This window comes from Oryzias latipes, chromosome 4, assembly GCF_053564925.1.
Source record: "Oryzias latipes strain Hd-rR chromosome 4, Olatipes_Hd-rR_3.1".
Classification (NCBI taxonomy): Eukaryota; Metazoa; Chordata; class Actinopteri; order Beloniformes; family Adrianichthyidae; genus Oryzias; species Oryzias latipes.
The window spans coordinates 19,467,669-19,482,840 of record NC_136240.1 but is presented as its reverse complement, the minus strand read 5'-3'; the positions used below and the strand labels follow the sequence as shown (position 1 = coordinate 19,482,840).

Genomic DNA, 15,172 nt, shown 5'->3' with positions numbered 1-15,172 from the left:
AACATTTTTATGCCATTCTTAACCCTTAAACACATTAAATTCTCACCCCCACGCAAACGTATTACCGGTAAATATTGTGGTTATCTTCAAGTTTAGGGGACTAAACCCTAAACTACATGAAAAACTTTCATTACATTTTTAAAATTAAAGTTCTCTATTAAATGCACAACAAATGGATCATGCAATGTTTCTTTAAAGATAATTTTGTTTTTGCTAATGATATATAACTATTTTGAAATGACTACGTTGGGCCTGGTTTCTTCAAATGAAAACTAGCTGTTAGTCTTCTTAAAAGTTTGGAAGCTGAACCTTTTTTTTTTATTTCATTTAATTAGATCTTCCCCATAAGTTTTTTTTTCTTCATGTTTTCCTGTGTATGAATACTGTCTTAAGACCCACTGCACTTATTTTGAAATACCCTATTTAACGCTATCCGGTAACTGCTACATCACCAGTCAAATTAGATCCCCACTCATCCTCCTCGCTGTCAACAGCATGACTGACTTCATTTATGATGATCCGTCTGATGTGAGACCAAAGGAGGGAAGCGGCATTAGCTACGCTCAGGAGGATCAGTCTTCCATCTTTCATATCAAAGTTTTGGCAACTAACCCCATCCCAGTAACTCAATAAGAAACCAACAGTACAAGAATAAATCCTGACCCCACTGGTAACAAGGCCTGTTGCATGAAAAATTCATCAGTCTTTACTGTAAATTATTTTTTATTTCGTTTCCTTCGAATGAGACAGAAAATGTGATCTAATTGCAGTCGGAATATCATGTCCGGACTTCTTTTTTAAATTACATATTTTTGTCAATTTTATGACGTATGAAAGTTACTGACCAGATTACAGTCTGTTAAAGTCAGTTAAAGATTAAAAGTTCCTTTAATTTTCTTTTTCTTTTTTCTTAATTCCAAAAAGATATTTTATCTTTGACCTAATTTATCATTTCTTAGTTTCATTCCTAAATGTATTACGTCAACAGGTGAGTAAGCAAAAGTGACAAAAGTTGGTACTGAAAAAGAATCACGTTTTTGGTGGATTTTAAAGGTTTTTTTTTCACAGTAGCTTTGACAACAACTGAATCAAATCAAATGTTTTTTTTTTTAAGACAAAGCCTTGTGCACCTGCACTCACAGCGCCGGGAACATTTGCCTCCTTTTGTTGTGACGATCTCCTCCATCCTCCCTGTGGTAGTCTCTGCTGTTTCCTTCTGCCTTAAATTTTGTCATCTGAATATCACTTGAATGGTGCGATTCATCATCTGCGTGGCGGAGATGACTTCATGAACGTTCAGTCTGTGTCATGCAGAGAGTGCCTCTGGTTTTCGGGGGTTAATTGAGGGCGATTAAGGTGATTAATAGCTATGTTTGAAGTAAAAACATTAGACAGACAAGCTTGTGTTACAGAGCAAATATTTTTGGGCAAAGATCCATCAGTGGAAGGAGTGTTGAAGGTAGCAAGGTTGTTCCACTTCAACCTAAGCACTCACTATTCTGGCATTATAAAAAAAAAAGGAGAGTACAGGACAGAGAGCACATTTGTGCAAAGATTTAGGAGCAAGAGCGAAACTGGGATTTATTTCATTGGGATTTGGGAAAAACTCATGCAGACAAGAGGGAGTTTTTTGTATTTTATTCGTGTGTGACCAGAAAATAATCTTAAAACATGACATCTTGTTTTCAGTAATGTGTCTACCACAAAAAAAGGAGAATTTCTGCCCCACATGCAAGTCTCCCTGACAGCCCCACATCCTAGAAAATCTTGTTACTCGGAAAAAGGAAACAATTTCACTCAAGCTGTTTGAGAGATGACCATGTTTTGCTTCAGGCTTAAGTTTCAGAATGGCCAGACATCATAGTGAAAATTTTCAGATGTTGTTTCACAGCAAAGCTGATTCACTGTTGAGATTAAGGGGCTTGTAGGAAAAAGAAAAGAAAAGAAACCTGTCTGGAAAAGTGTCTTGATGTTTTATTCAACAGCTTTGCACAGCTTCTCAGAGATGGTGGTCAAGAGGTCAAATGCTTTTATTTGCACTTTCCTGAATTTAGAAAGGATTTTAACGAAACACAACAAAACGTTTTATTTTGATTTTGATTTTGTCCTTTTAGTAGCACTAAATCAGATTAGCTCGTACCCTCATAAAGTTGAATGTTAAAGTTTTCAATAACGGCTTTAATGTTTTTGATGCTTTGTACCATCTTACTTTTTATTGTATTTCATTTTATGTGCAAATTACCTGAATGTAAATATTTGCTAAAAATGTCAAAAGAGAAGTTTTCACCAATCTCCAAGGAATATAAGGTCCCATTTCTCTCATCACCTAGTTTTTTCTAAAATATAAACTGTTAACTGTCATTCATTTCCTGGCAAGCTTTAGACATTATGGGTCAAAAAATTAGGTTTATTAAAGCTAAGCAAAATCTGCGCCACAAAATAAAAAGTTTACCTTGACAATTAGAGCAACCAATAACCAATAATAACTTTTAAGGCCCAGGAAGGCAATTAAAGCTTTATTTCTGATTTGGCAAACTCATAATATCAATAATTTCATTTTTCTGTCTCACTGCTAGCTTGTCTTATTGAGCTTTTATTTATTTTATTTTTTTACTTTTTTTAATTACTTTTGTTCACCAGCCTGTCATGGTCCTGGTGAGCTCACCAAACAACATTCAGATTATGCAAAGTACAACATCCATTCCTTGAAATAGAGCCAACAGGGCAGCAACAACACTTGCAGTTCCTCAGATAACCGCTAGAGGGAGAGTGCAAAGGGGAGAATTGTCCATTGACTCTCATGTCAAAAAGTCAGGTTCTACATCCAAAAAATCTTTCATACAGTCTGGTAATTTATTTGCATTGCTTTGTTTCCATTCATCAGCTGTTTAATGTGTTAGTTTAAAACAGTGGTCATTACTAGGGGTGTTTTTACTTATTCTTTTTTTTGTTTTTTATCTTTTATTGGCAGGTGGGTGAACCCATGGGTGCTGTAATGTTCTTGTTCAGCGTGTCAAAACTGCTTACTAAACATCCAGCTAAACCGCGTTGAATGAAGAGAAAGTCGTCGTAAGATTCACCATTTACTTCCACAATTCTTCAACAACTTTCGATGAAAACTGCAACAAACATTATAAAATAACATTCAGTACATAACTTCAAAACATGTTTCTAGGTGCAGTTATAAATAAAGCTTTATATTTTAGTAAGTATCTCTTTACAGACTAAAATATAACTTTAAATATAAAAACTTCTCCAAATTATTTCAAACTCACAACAAACCACATTATATAATTCTTTAACTTTTACTGGATAAACTTACAGCATTGCCTCAATGATGATGACAGTGGATGATCATGGATTAAGCTCACAAGAGTCTGTCATGCTTGCGGGAAGATCCAAGAAGAGACCGAAAGATTTTAACAGGAAATGATGTAAACTAAAGGCTCTTTCAAAATAAACTTCTTATCTAGGAAAACTTACATTTCAGTTTAAAATAAACTCTTTGCTTTAAATGCTTTTAAACTTTACGCTCCCCGTCTGGCCTCTGTGAGGTCACTATAACTGTAATGAAATCTAAACATCAGTCTGTAGGGAGAAGCAGAACAACTTCTGTGACAGGCCTCTGAAAAGTCTTTGGGGTTCCCTGATCAACTGTTGACACTTCGACCTTCCGTACAAGGTCATCTTGTCCAGGAAACGTAGCAGTAATTCTAGCCATTGGCCAGCAGTTCCGAACAGTTTGCTTATCTCGGAGCAGGACTAAGTCTCCAACTTGAAGATTCCTACGTGGTGTAGTCCATTTTTGTCTGCTTTGCAGAGTGGGTAAGTATTCTCGGCTCCATCTGCTCCAAAACTGATTTGCAAGGGCCTGCACCCGTCTCCACTGGTTTGTGTAAAGGTCCTTGTTGTTAAAGTCTCCAGGAGGAGGGGGAACTCCTGACTTCTGTGTAAGGAGCATTGATGGTGAGAGGATAAAAGGTTGCTGTGGATCTGCTGATACAGGTAAGAGTGGTCGAGCATTCATAATGGCGGTTACTTCTGCCATAAATGTGCAAAGCACTTCATGAGTTAGATTACTCTTTTGCTGTAGTAACATAGAGTCAAGAATCTTCCTGGCAACGCCAATCATGCGCTCCCAGCAGCCTCCCATGTGTGATGCACGTGGCGGGTTAAACTTCCAGCTGCATCCCTGTTCACTCAGGTACTTCTGCACAGTTTTGTCCATGCCAAGCTCTTTACATGCTCCAATGAAGTTTGTACCACAATCGGACTGGAGTTGCTTTGCAGGGCCTCTGAGTGCAAAGAAGCGTCTAAGAGCATTTATGCAGCTGGAGGAGTCCATTGACTCAATCACTTCAATATGAACAGCCCTCGAACTAAGACAGCTGAACATAATGGCCCATCGCTTACTCTCTGCTTGCCCACCTCTGGTACGTCTAGCTGTGACAGACCAGGGCCCAAAGACATCAAGTCCCACGTATGTAAATGGAGGACAAGCTGTAAGGCGCTCTGAAGGTAAGTCAGCCATGCATTGTTCCTCTGGTTTCCTTCGCAGCCTGCGACAGGTCACGCACTTGTGGATAACTGAATTAATTAGTGCTTTTCCTCCCAGAATCCATAGGCCTGCAGCTCTGATTGCTCCTTCTGTCAGATGACGGCCTTGATGTTTCACCTGAACATGGTAATGCCGTGTGAGTAGCAGAGAGATGTGGCTGTCCTTAGGAAGGATTATTGGGTTCTTTTCCACAGATGTCAGTTCAGAATTATTGAGTCTACCTCCAACACATAACAATCCACCATCCAAGGTTGGACTTAGTTTTTGTAAGGGGCTGTTTTTAGCCACTGCTTGGTTGGATTGCAGCGCTGACAATTCCTTTAAGAAGGCTGTCCTCTGAACCGCTTTCAATACAACATCTCTTGCTTGAGCCATTTCATCAGCAGTGCGAGGTAGATGGCATTTGTGCCATCCACTGCACTTGCTTTTTGGGTTTGACTGTTTGTGGGCTCGTGCCATGTGGATGAGGAAGGCAAGTCCTTTAACAATGGAAGCAAAAGTGGAGAAGCGGTGGAAACGATCAACATTAAACATTGCTTCTTCAACGTAAGTAGCACATGTTTGCACTTGTTGACGGATCTCAGAGTCTTTCTCAGGTTCAATAAGCTGAAACCTCCCTTTAGGTTGTGTTGTGGCTGTTGATGTCTTATGCAGGAAGGAAGGACCAGTAAACCAAGATGTTTGGGAAAGGCGAGATGCTGATAAGGATCTTGATGCGTGGTCTGCAGGGTTCTCCTCTGTGCGAACATAATTCCACTGCTCTGGAGTTGAAGACTGGCGTATACGTTGGACTCTATTATGGACATACGTATAGAAACGCTTTGTCTCATTACAAATATATCCAAGGACGACTTTGCTGTCTGTGTAAAACTGAACAGCATCAAACTTTAGATCAAGCTCATCCTGGATAAGATCTGCCATTTCAACTGCGAGAACAGCACCACAGAGCTCAAGCCTAGGGATGGTTGGCTCTGACTGAGGAGCTAGCTTAGCCTTGCCCATTACAAATCCCACCTCAGCTTTTCCACCTTCCTGAACAGTCTTTAGGTAAGCCACGGCGCCAATAGCTTTGTTTGAGGCGTCTGAAAAGACATGCAATTATGTGTGCACTGCTTCCATTGAGGAAGATGTATATGCCCGTGGAACATGAATCTCTCTTAAATCTTGAAGGGAGTCTCTCCAACTCTCCCAGATCCTGAACTTATCGTCTGAAAGTGGCGTATCCCAATCTGACAGCTGCATTGTAAGTTCTCTGAGAAGGGCTCTTCCCTGGATGGTGACGGGTGCCAACAAGCCCAGGGGGTCAAAGACACTGTTCGCAGTGGAAAGAATTCCACGGCGAGTGTATGGTTTTCTCATGTTTGATACAGCGTAGGTGAAGGTGTCTGTTTGGATTTCCCAGAGCAGTCCCAAACTTCTTTGCATGGGTACTTCCTCTCCACTTAGATCTAGCTCTTTGACTACAGCAGCACAGTCATCAGGGGAGAATGCTTCCGTGACTGCCTTGGAATTTGACACAAACTTGTGCAATCGAAGGTTGGATTCTGCGAGTGAAGTCTGTGTTCGTTGGAGAAGGTTGATGGCTCCTGCTTCTGAGGAGACAGATATTAAACCGTCATCCATGTAAAAGTGTCTTTCAACAAACAGGACTGTGTCATCACCATGTTTCTGAGCACTTTCTCTGATGGCCCTCCGCAGCCCGTAGATAGCAACTGCAGGTGATGGTGTGTTGCCAAAGACGTGGACTTTCATCCGGTACTCAATGACAGGCTCTCTGAGATCATTGTTCTTGTACCACAAAAAGCGGAGGAAGTTGCGGTGGTCTTTATGCACTAAGAAACAGTGGAACATTTGTTGAACGTCTGCAAGGATAGCAATTTTTTCTTTCCGAAAACGTAGAAGGACACCAAGAAGAGAGTTGTTAAGGTTGGGTCCTGTGAGGAGCACATCATTGAGAGAGATTCCACAATGTTTGGCGCTGGAGTCAAACACAACTCTGATTTGGTCTGGCTTTTGTGGATGGTATACGCCGAAAGATGGTAAGTACCAGCATTCTTCATTCTGGTTCAGAGGTGGAGCTACCTCAGCATGACCATTGGCTAATATTTTTCCCATGAACGCTAAATATTGTTCTTGCATCACAGGCTTCCTTTTTAACGTTTGCTGGAGAGAGGTAAATCGATTAACAGCCAGCTGTTTGTTATTTGGGAGGCGCTGACGTGGTTCTTTAAATGGGAGTGGTGCAACCCAATTGTTGGCGTCATCCCTGTATACAGCTGTGTCCATGATCTTTAAAAAGAGTGCATCTTCCCTTGACAGAGCGAGTTTATTGTCATGATCTGTGCAACTGAAGACAGAGTGTCCTAGCATCTTCTCTGGTGATTTGCCAGGTCTGTTGAAATCTTCTTCCGTTTCTTTTATACACATTGAGCTGGAGCAGGGTTCAAAGATTGAATGGCGATTGGTCTGCCATATGCTGGTCTTGAACGTATTGACTGTGGGTTTATGTGCTTTGCCTAAGCAGACCTCACCAATCACTGTCCAACCCAAATCCAGACGCTGAGCAAAGGGGGCATTGTTTGGTCCATTGATCTGCTCTCTGACTTTATGTACTCTAAGTACATCTCTTCCAAGCAACAGGAGTATTTCTGCTTTTGGATCCAATTCTGGAATACACTGGGAAATGTGCTGGAGATGTGGTTGATGCAAAACTGAGTCTGGGGTTGGGATTTCAGCCCGGTTGTTTGGGATGGATTGACACTCCAGGAGAGGTGGAAGAGAAATTAGAGTTTTGCCATCCAGTGACTCAATTTGGAACCCTTCTGCCTGCTTGCCATACGTCTTCACCGTTCCAGAGCAAGTTGTAAGGTGGTAGGGGAATGGCTCACTTTCTACACAAAACTGGTCAAAAAACTCTGGCCGAGCCAGAGATCGGTTGCTTTGATCATCAAAAATTACATAAGCTTTGACAGTTTTCATCTTGTTGCTTTTGTGGAAAATCTTAGCAAGACAGATGTTGGAACATGAGCGACCCCATTGACCTGAACCACAAACTTCAGTGCAACTTGTGCTAACATCATACATGTTAGACTCTTCTTCCTCCCCGCCGTTCTCTTGCGGTGGTGGAGAGATCTTGGCATTTTGAAGTACTTGTCCAGGATGCATGGCTACATCATGATTGACACTTCCACATTCAGAGCATTTCACAGACATTTTGCAGTCTCTGGCAAGGTGGGAGGTTGAGGAGCAACATTTGAAGCATATTCGTTTCTCCTTGAGGAAGGCTAATCTGTCACCAATGAGCTTTTTCCTAAATGTTCTGCATTTTTTGAGAGGATGTGGCTTGTCATGCAGAGGGCAGTTCTTATTGAGATCTATGCTGGCAGAAGAGACATTTGTTTTATGAACTGTGATGGGTTTGTTTGGATTGAAATTCTTTACAAACCATTTCTCAGGTTTAGTGCTTGGTGTTATGCCTTGATACATAAAGCTAGGATCATTTCTCTTTTTTGCTTCGTGACAGATGAAGTCACAAAAAAAAACAAAGGGGGGAAAGCGACCATTGTTTTCTGCTTTGTACGATGATCCTGAAGACATCCATTTTTCCTGCAGTCCATATGGAAGTTTATCCACAATTGGTGCGATTCCACGCGATGTGTCCAAATATGACAAGCCAGTCAGGTATCCATCCTCTTTAGCTCCTTGGATTTCCATGAGAAGATCTCCCAGTTCACGTAATTTAGTGTTATCTTTGGCTGAGATCTTGGGAAAACTGTCCAGTCGTTGAAAGAGCGACTTTTCGATTATTTCCGGAGCAGCGTAGCAGTCGCATAATCTTTCCCATGCCTTTTTCAGGGCCAGATCAATATTGTTTATGTAGACGGAGCGGACACGCCTGATCTGCTCACCAGATTCTTTTCCAAGCCACTTAATCATGAGGTCTAGCTCCTGACTAGCTGTAAGATTGACATCAGCAGCTGCGTTATTGAATGATGACTGCCATGCTCGGAAATTTTCTGGTTTGTCGTCGAACTGGTAAAGGCTAGAGGTGACAAGGTCTCGCCGTGCCAAGTATTGTGCTAGCGGCTCAGCTTGGTGCAGCATCATGGCAGAGGTATCATGTGGGGGTACATATGATGGAGCATGTACATTCATGATGGCATTTGTTTTTTCCGCTTTAAATTGTCTTTCTGATTCGATTTGCTTACTTGCATTTGGTGTTTGCAAGCCAACATTATCTTCTCTTCTTGAGCTTAGTCTTTCACCAACAGGTTGTAACCCTGAAGGGTTTGGTGGCGGGTCCCATGTTACAAAGCTATTTTGTGACTCTGCCTTTCTTGCTGATTTTGATTGTGGATCTTTTGAAGAGGAACTTGAAGATGATTTCTTGAACTCAATCTGCGACTGAACATAGTCCTTTGTTCGCTGAATTTTTATATTTTCTGATTTATCCTTTTCATCATCAACCACAAACTCCATTGCTGCAGCTTCCTCTAAAACCTGAGCCTCCACAATAGCTGCCTCTGCTTCTCTTTTTAGTGTTAATACTTCTAATTCGGTGTCAATCCGAATTGCTTCCAGTTGATTTTGTGCTTCTCTTGTTTTTCTTTCTGCTTCTCTTGCAGCCTTTTCGAACTTAAGTTTTGCTTCATCACCAGCATATGATGCTCTTACTTTTGCAGCTTCAGCTTTGGCTCTGGCTTGCACCACACTTGCTGATGACGTTGAGCTTTTGGTGCTCCTAACACTGCGTGAGGATGATCTGTGACTTGATGCCATGTTGCTCACTCTCAATCATCAAATAATGCTTTTTCACTGTAATGTTCTTGTTCAGCGTGTCAAAACTGCTTACTAAACATCCAGCTAAACCGCGTTGAATGAAGAGAAAGTCGTCGTAAGATTCACCATTTACTTCCACAATTCTTCAACAACTTTCGATGAAAACTGCAACAAACATTATAAAATAACATTCAGTACATAACTTCAAAACATGTTTCTAGGTGCAGTTATAAATAAAGCTTTATATTTTAGTAAGTATCTCTTTACAGACTAAAATATAACTTTAAATATAAAAACTTCTCCAAATTATTTCAAACTCACAACAAACCACATTATATAATTCTTTAACTTTTACTGGATAAACTTACAGCATTGCCTCAATGATGATGACAGTGGATGATCATGGATTAAGCTCACAAGAGTCTGTCATGCTTGCGGGAAGATCCAAGAAGAGACCGAAAGATTTTAACAGGAAATGATGTAAACTAAAGGCTCTTTCAAAATAAACTTCTTATCTAGGAAAACTTACATTTCAGTTTAAAATAAACTCTTTGCTTTAAATGCTTTTAAACTTTACAGGTGCTCTCAACAAAAAAATGTCACGTGTCCTTGTCCTGCCCATGCAGCCCCTTTTGGAACGCCCTTAAGGTAAGCGGTGGGTGTGTAACGATTAATAGACTTAAATGATTAAGATTCAAGATTCAAGATTTGGTTTGTCAGTCCACGCATAGTATTTATTATCGATCTATGATTATCTATAATTATTACACATCACAGATGTGATTTATTTCTAGTTTTAGCTCATCTTTTTCATTTAATCTTATGATTTATGAACTAGTCCTCGTCACGCGTCACTCTGTACTCCACCTGTTAACGTCTCTGAATTACTTCTCCTTACACTGATGCATATTTAGAGAGGCTGTTGGACTACATTAAACTTAAATTCATGATTCTGAGTCAGGAGTTGAAAGCAGGCAGTCTGCTGGAGCAGAGAGACATACATATTGGATGGCTTTAAACTATAGTTGAATGCAGTCATGCGGTCAAAAGCATGAGGAGCAATCTCGGTCTACTCCTCCATCGGCCCATATCTCCACGTGTCGAAAGCTGTGTTTATTGGGTTTCCAGTAGCTCACTCGCTTAAGCAGATAACATTTCTACAGGGTTTAACTGTGATAAATTCCAAATAAATTTGATATGCCGGGTGTACTCAAGTATGAAGCAGAAAATTTCCAATACAATTAGAGTAATTATGATGTAACACTCTTGATATAGAAACTAGTCCACAAACCCTTCATCACGGAAAAGGGATTTATAAGAAATTAATAAAGGACGCAACAAATCAGGTGAATTCCACAGCTGTGGCCCCATTTGGTTTTCTGTCTGTTTTCAAGGAAGTCTTTCATTGCAAAACACTGAGTGAGCTCAGCAGGAAAACAGACACAGCGACATTTATTCCACCACAAGTCAAAACTCCAACCTGAAAGAGATGTTTTGTTTTCGCCTGTCAGACTTTAACACAGGCTCAGCTGAAACGTGAGCCAAACAATAACACATTTTTACCGACTCTGTTTATATTATTAACTCAGTTAGACAAAATTCCCTACCATTCTTGTTCCTTTTTAATCGTCACATGAAAGGGGCTTCTTGATGAGATTAATCTCTTATGACAAAAAAGCAAAGATGATCTTAAAGCATGTTGCTGGTCTTGGCAGCTTGAACGAAGCTGCAGGTTTCTTCCTATCAAACCATTTTAACCTGACACTTTTCCTTGAACTCTCCTCCAGCTCTCTGCCTGTGTCAGCTGTTTTTCTTCTTTTTTTAAAAGGTCTGTGAATCTGACATGAAAACATAGGTTTACATGACATTCACATTCAGCATTCTCTCGTTATGAGGCTCCGGGATGAAAGATCACTTGTAAAAAGGTGCCAATATGCTAGCAAACAGATGGGGACTGGGATCAAGACATGAATAACATCAGAGTGGATTTGATTACTTGGAGTCAGATTTTGCTCAGTGGGATTGTTTAAATATGGGTTTGTGGATTTTTTTTTCTTTTTTGAATAAAATCTAATCCAAGCAGAATAACTGCCTAAATCATGTGGGCAATTTGAGCTGTTTTTGTGTTGTTATAGTTGCCACCCACAGTGTGCAAAGTTCCTGAACTTGCCTGGTATGTGCTGGTTTTAGTTCATACAGGTGAGAGGTGTGGGGTTTAGTGGAGCCATTCTCAGCTTTGCAAAAGTGCTGATACTTGTGACCAATAATGCGTTATTAAACCATGAAAAGAACAAATGGCAAGGATGGAAACTTTAGTTGCAAAAATCCACATCTCAAATATTTACGCGCAGTAAGGATACTTCAGAGAGCTAATTGAGCCACCTCAGTAAAGCCAACCAGTAAAGCCAGAGTTTGGGAGGAGGAGGATGTGATCGCGGTCGAGTCCCACTCCACGAGAACTTCCAGCGTTCACAAAGACCTGTCTGTCAGCATCTGCTGTCAGCTTACATCTGGAGCGCTTGGTTATTGGATGAATGTCTTCCTTGGTACTGTGTTTACTTTATAAGACGATAAAAATTGGAAATTGTGTTTTTGGCACTTTTAATGTGTACTTGTAGTAATTTTCTCATGATGTAGGACTACACAGAAAATTTAGATTAAAAATGTATTTGAGTGTTTCTTTATTCAAGTTGTTGTGTGTCAGGAGCAGACAAAAAAGTTATTATATAAAAACTACAATTGGCAGGCCACAAGCTCCCTGCTCTGCTCCATTCCGATGCATTCACTTGTAGAAGACTAGATCCATGTACGTCTTTGTTTTCCTGGTCTGAGCTTGAATCTGCATCAAAACTGTACAGCTGGATAGCTGCAATATTGCTCATCATTTTTGTTACACCGTTAATTTTAGGTTGGGTATGGAGGGGCTGAATGCTAGCAGGAGATAGGGTAATCAGATGGATGATGGGAAGGAGGGTACTGCACACAACTTGGAGGTAAATTTCTAATGAACTACAACCACTCTGCAGAAACTATGCAGTTTATGTCTCCTCCATCAACTTAAATTTTATTTTTTTGTACTGTATTGTGCTAAAAAAAATGGATATAATTATTAATTAATCATACATTTTGCATGCTTAATTATTAGACTTGGCTCTTTCTTTAATAAATAAAATCTTTTCCACAAAACCCGTGTATGCTTCATTAAACACCGTGTGTTCTCCATGCACCTTCCCCCCTTTTGTAATTTTCAGTTTTTTGTTAAAGACCATAACATCCTTTAATCTTTTGAGACAAAAACAACATGCTGACAAATTTGAATTAATAATAATGTAACAATATAATTTCTTGAATAGAAAATAGTTTTCTTGTCATTTTTGTGGCTTAGAGCTGAAAACAAAAATTTTAGTAATTTTTTGATCTTTTAACACAAGATTTCCATTTTTTCCTGCACTTTTGGTGTCATGAAGCAGCCATTGAAAAAGGAGGGCTACAGAAAATGCAATCGTGGGGTCTTCTTTGGTTTCTAATATTGCAGCAGCGGTGTTTCTGCAGCCAAGCGGCACCATGTGATGGTAACCGGAGCACAGCGCAGCTGCGGCACCGGGCACCCTGGTCGTCCCCAAGGCTGCTGGAATAGTGACAAGCAGGCCCGCGCTCACACATGTGGGCACCCAAATACTGTTCAGACTGAGAGTATGGAAAAAGCCAAAAACAGGATGGTGGTGGGGAGGTGCAGCAGAGAACTCTACACTGCCTGTTTCAAAGATGTTTTTAAAGCTGTGAAATTTCTAGTGCAACCTCGACGGACTCGATTACACAGAGCTGTCTTTTTAAACTGAGAGGTTGAGTGTTTGTTCTTGTGTTAAATGAAGGGTGGCAGTGGTTAGACCAGAACCCGACTGCAGTCAGTCAGGAATGTGGCTGTCATAGTGCAAACCAGACACTTGTTCTCCATTAAAACATAGTTATATTTCTACTTTTTCTCACTGTTTGTTAAAGTTCATTGCCAGTCCAAACAAAAAAAACTTAAGTAAGCACATTTACAGTTGATGGGGAAAAAAAGATTTAATAAAAGTAAAAATGGTAAATCGCCCAGATCTGACATGTTTCCTACCTTGCACTGGCAGAGAATGTTGCATAATGTTTTGGCATTGTAGATACATTTTGGTTTTGCAGTATCTTACAATAATCCAGAAAAGCCAGCAACTGCAAACCTGTATTTACCTTTTGTGTTTTAGAGTGATGGTGGATATCTTGAACTTTGTAAAGAGGGCATATTCATAAGGTAAGCTAAGCAGCACAAAGCGGAAAGCAAAAATAACAGTTGTTAGCATGACTACTATGGTGGCAGTTCTGCAGTGATTATAAATTTTTAGTATAAAAACGATCCAATTACTGCCAATGCATGGGAACCGGGACAAATAGGGCAACAGAAAAAACACACACCCTCTGCACATGTCTTTGCACGCTGTCAGCAAGAAGCCAGAAAGTGTTCCTTACTCACAATTACTGTGGCGTAAGAGCACTGTACAACAGCATCACCCTAACGTCATAACTGTGTAACTTATATTCATGATATATTTACCATATGAACAACGTTAGGTTTTCGTGATGTCCCTTAAGGTGGCCGTATGAGCCTCAACACACCTGTGCTAACCTTAAGATGTGGGCGCTTCTGTCTACAACCTTCCATGGCCCTGGACAACCCAAAAAACCTGAAACACAGGACAACCCCCAAATGGGTGCATGTGACTAAATGTGTCTAGATTTGTTCAGTACAGTCTATCTGTAGGATATATGTTATATTATTGTATTTTTGAAACTACAATGAATAACTCTTTGCCATTTTTAAGTGTCAATAAACCCCTCATCTGGCTGCCGAGGTTTTAGGATCAAAAGCTTGTGGCAAAACTATAAAACCGTGTTTAATGAAAGGCTCAGTTTCAGCTGAGAAGCTAAAGGTTTTTTTGTTTTGGTTTTTTTACTGCCAAGCCTTTGCTGCAATTTTGCCCTTACAAAAATATGCTTTATTGCTTTTTAAGATTTGTTTTATAGCATCCGTGTGATTGTGCACCAAGATTAGAAGCAACCCACAGTATTTGGTCTCTCTGCAAGTCAAGATGGCCATGTCCCTGGACACAAATGCAGCGTAACTCTACACCGGTTTGTCCAAGTCAAGTTTGGCTACCAAAAAGCAGGGAGCACGCAAGGCTGTTGCAGGGCAGGGTGGGACCGCAGCAAATCAAAGTGCATGGCAAGTTGGCAGAGAGATCAAAAGCTCTGCCCTAAACCATGGTACTCAGAGTTGCATTCAGTGATGCTTAGAATAAACTGCTGGGAAAAGTGTATCCAACACTTATCTGTATAAAAGTATACAAACTTGTACATCAAAATTATGCTTTGGATAAATAAAAGTTAGTGCAGCTGTTTTTTTGATGACGAGAAATTGATTGATTGATTGAGAAATATCTCAATTCTTGTAATTGAAATTAAGGTGAATGGGACTGTGACTGTAAAGCGCTTTGGGCCTTCGAAAGGGTAGAAAAGCGGTATATAAGTAAACGCTATATATATTTTACCATTTAATTTAATGGAGTTGTCTATTCAAATTTAACTATTTTTTTCAATGAACAACTCCAATAAAATCGTGTTTTTAACATGTTGCTTTGGCATTTTTCAGATGATTGACATTTATAAAGAAAATTAACTTTAAATTTAAATTTTTTAGTTTTTCTGTGTTGAAATCGTTTGAATCAGGAGCAAATGAAAAAATGCTGTTGGAAAAAGCCCATAGCTGTGACATAGTGGTACAGTCAGCAGGAATCAAGTTTCCTG

At 40.0% G+C, this 15,172-nt stretch overlaps 1 long non-coding RNA gene across 1 annotated transcript in view; it reads left to right on the top strand.

Moving 5' to 3' along the window:
• The window catches only part of LOC144991891 (uncharacterized), a 69,475-nt gene that overhangs the window by 35,776 nt on the left and 18,527 nt on the right, over nucleotides 1–15,172 (top strand). Inside the window, exons 4-5 of the long non-coding RNA XR_013655554.1 lie at nucleotides 2,972–2,987; nucleotides 9,917–9,985. This is a non-coding gene — a long non-coding RNA (uncharacterized LOC144991891). The remainder of the gene's footprint in view (nucleotides 1–2,971; nucleotides 2,988–9,916; nucleotides 9,986–15,172) is intronic.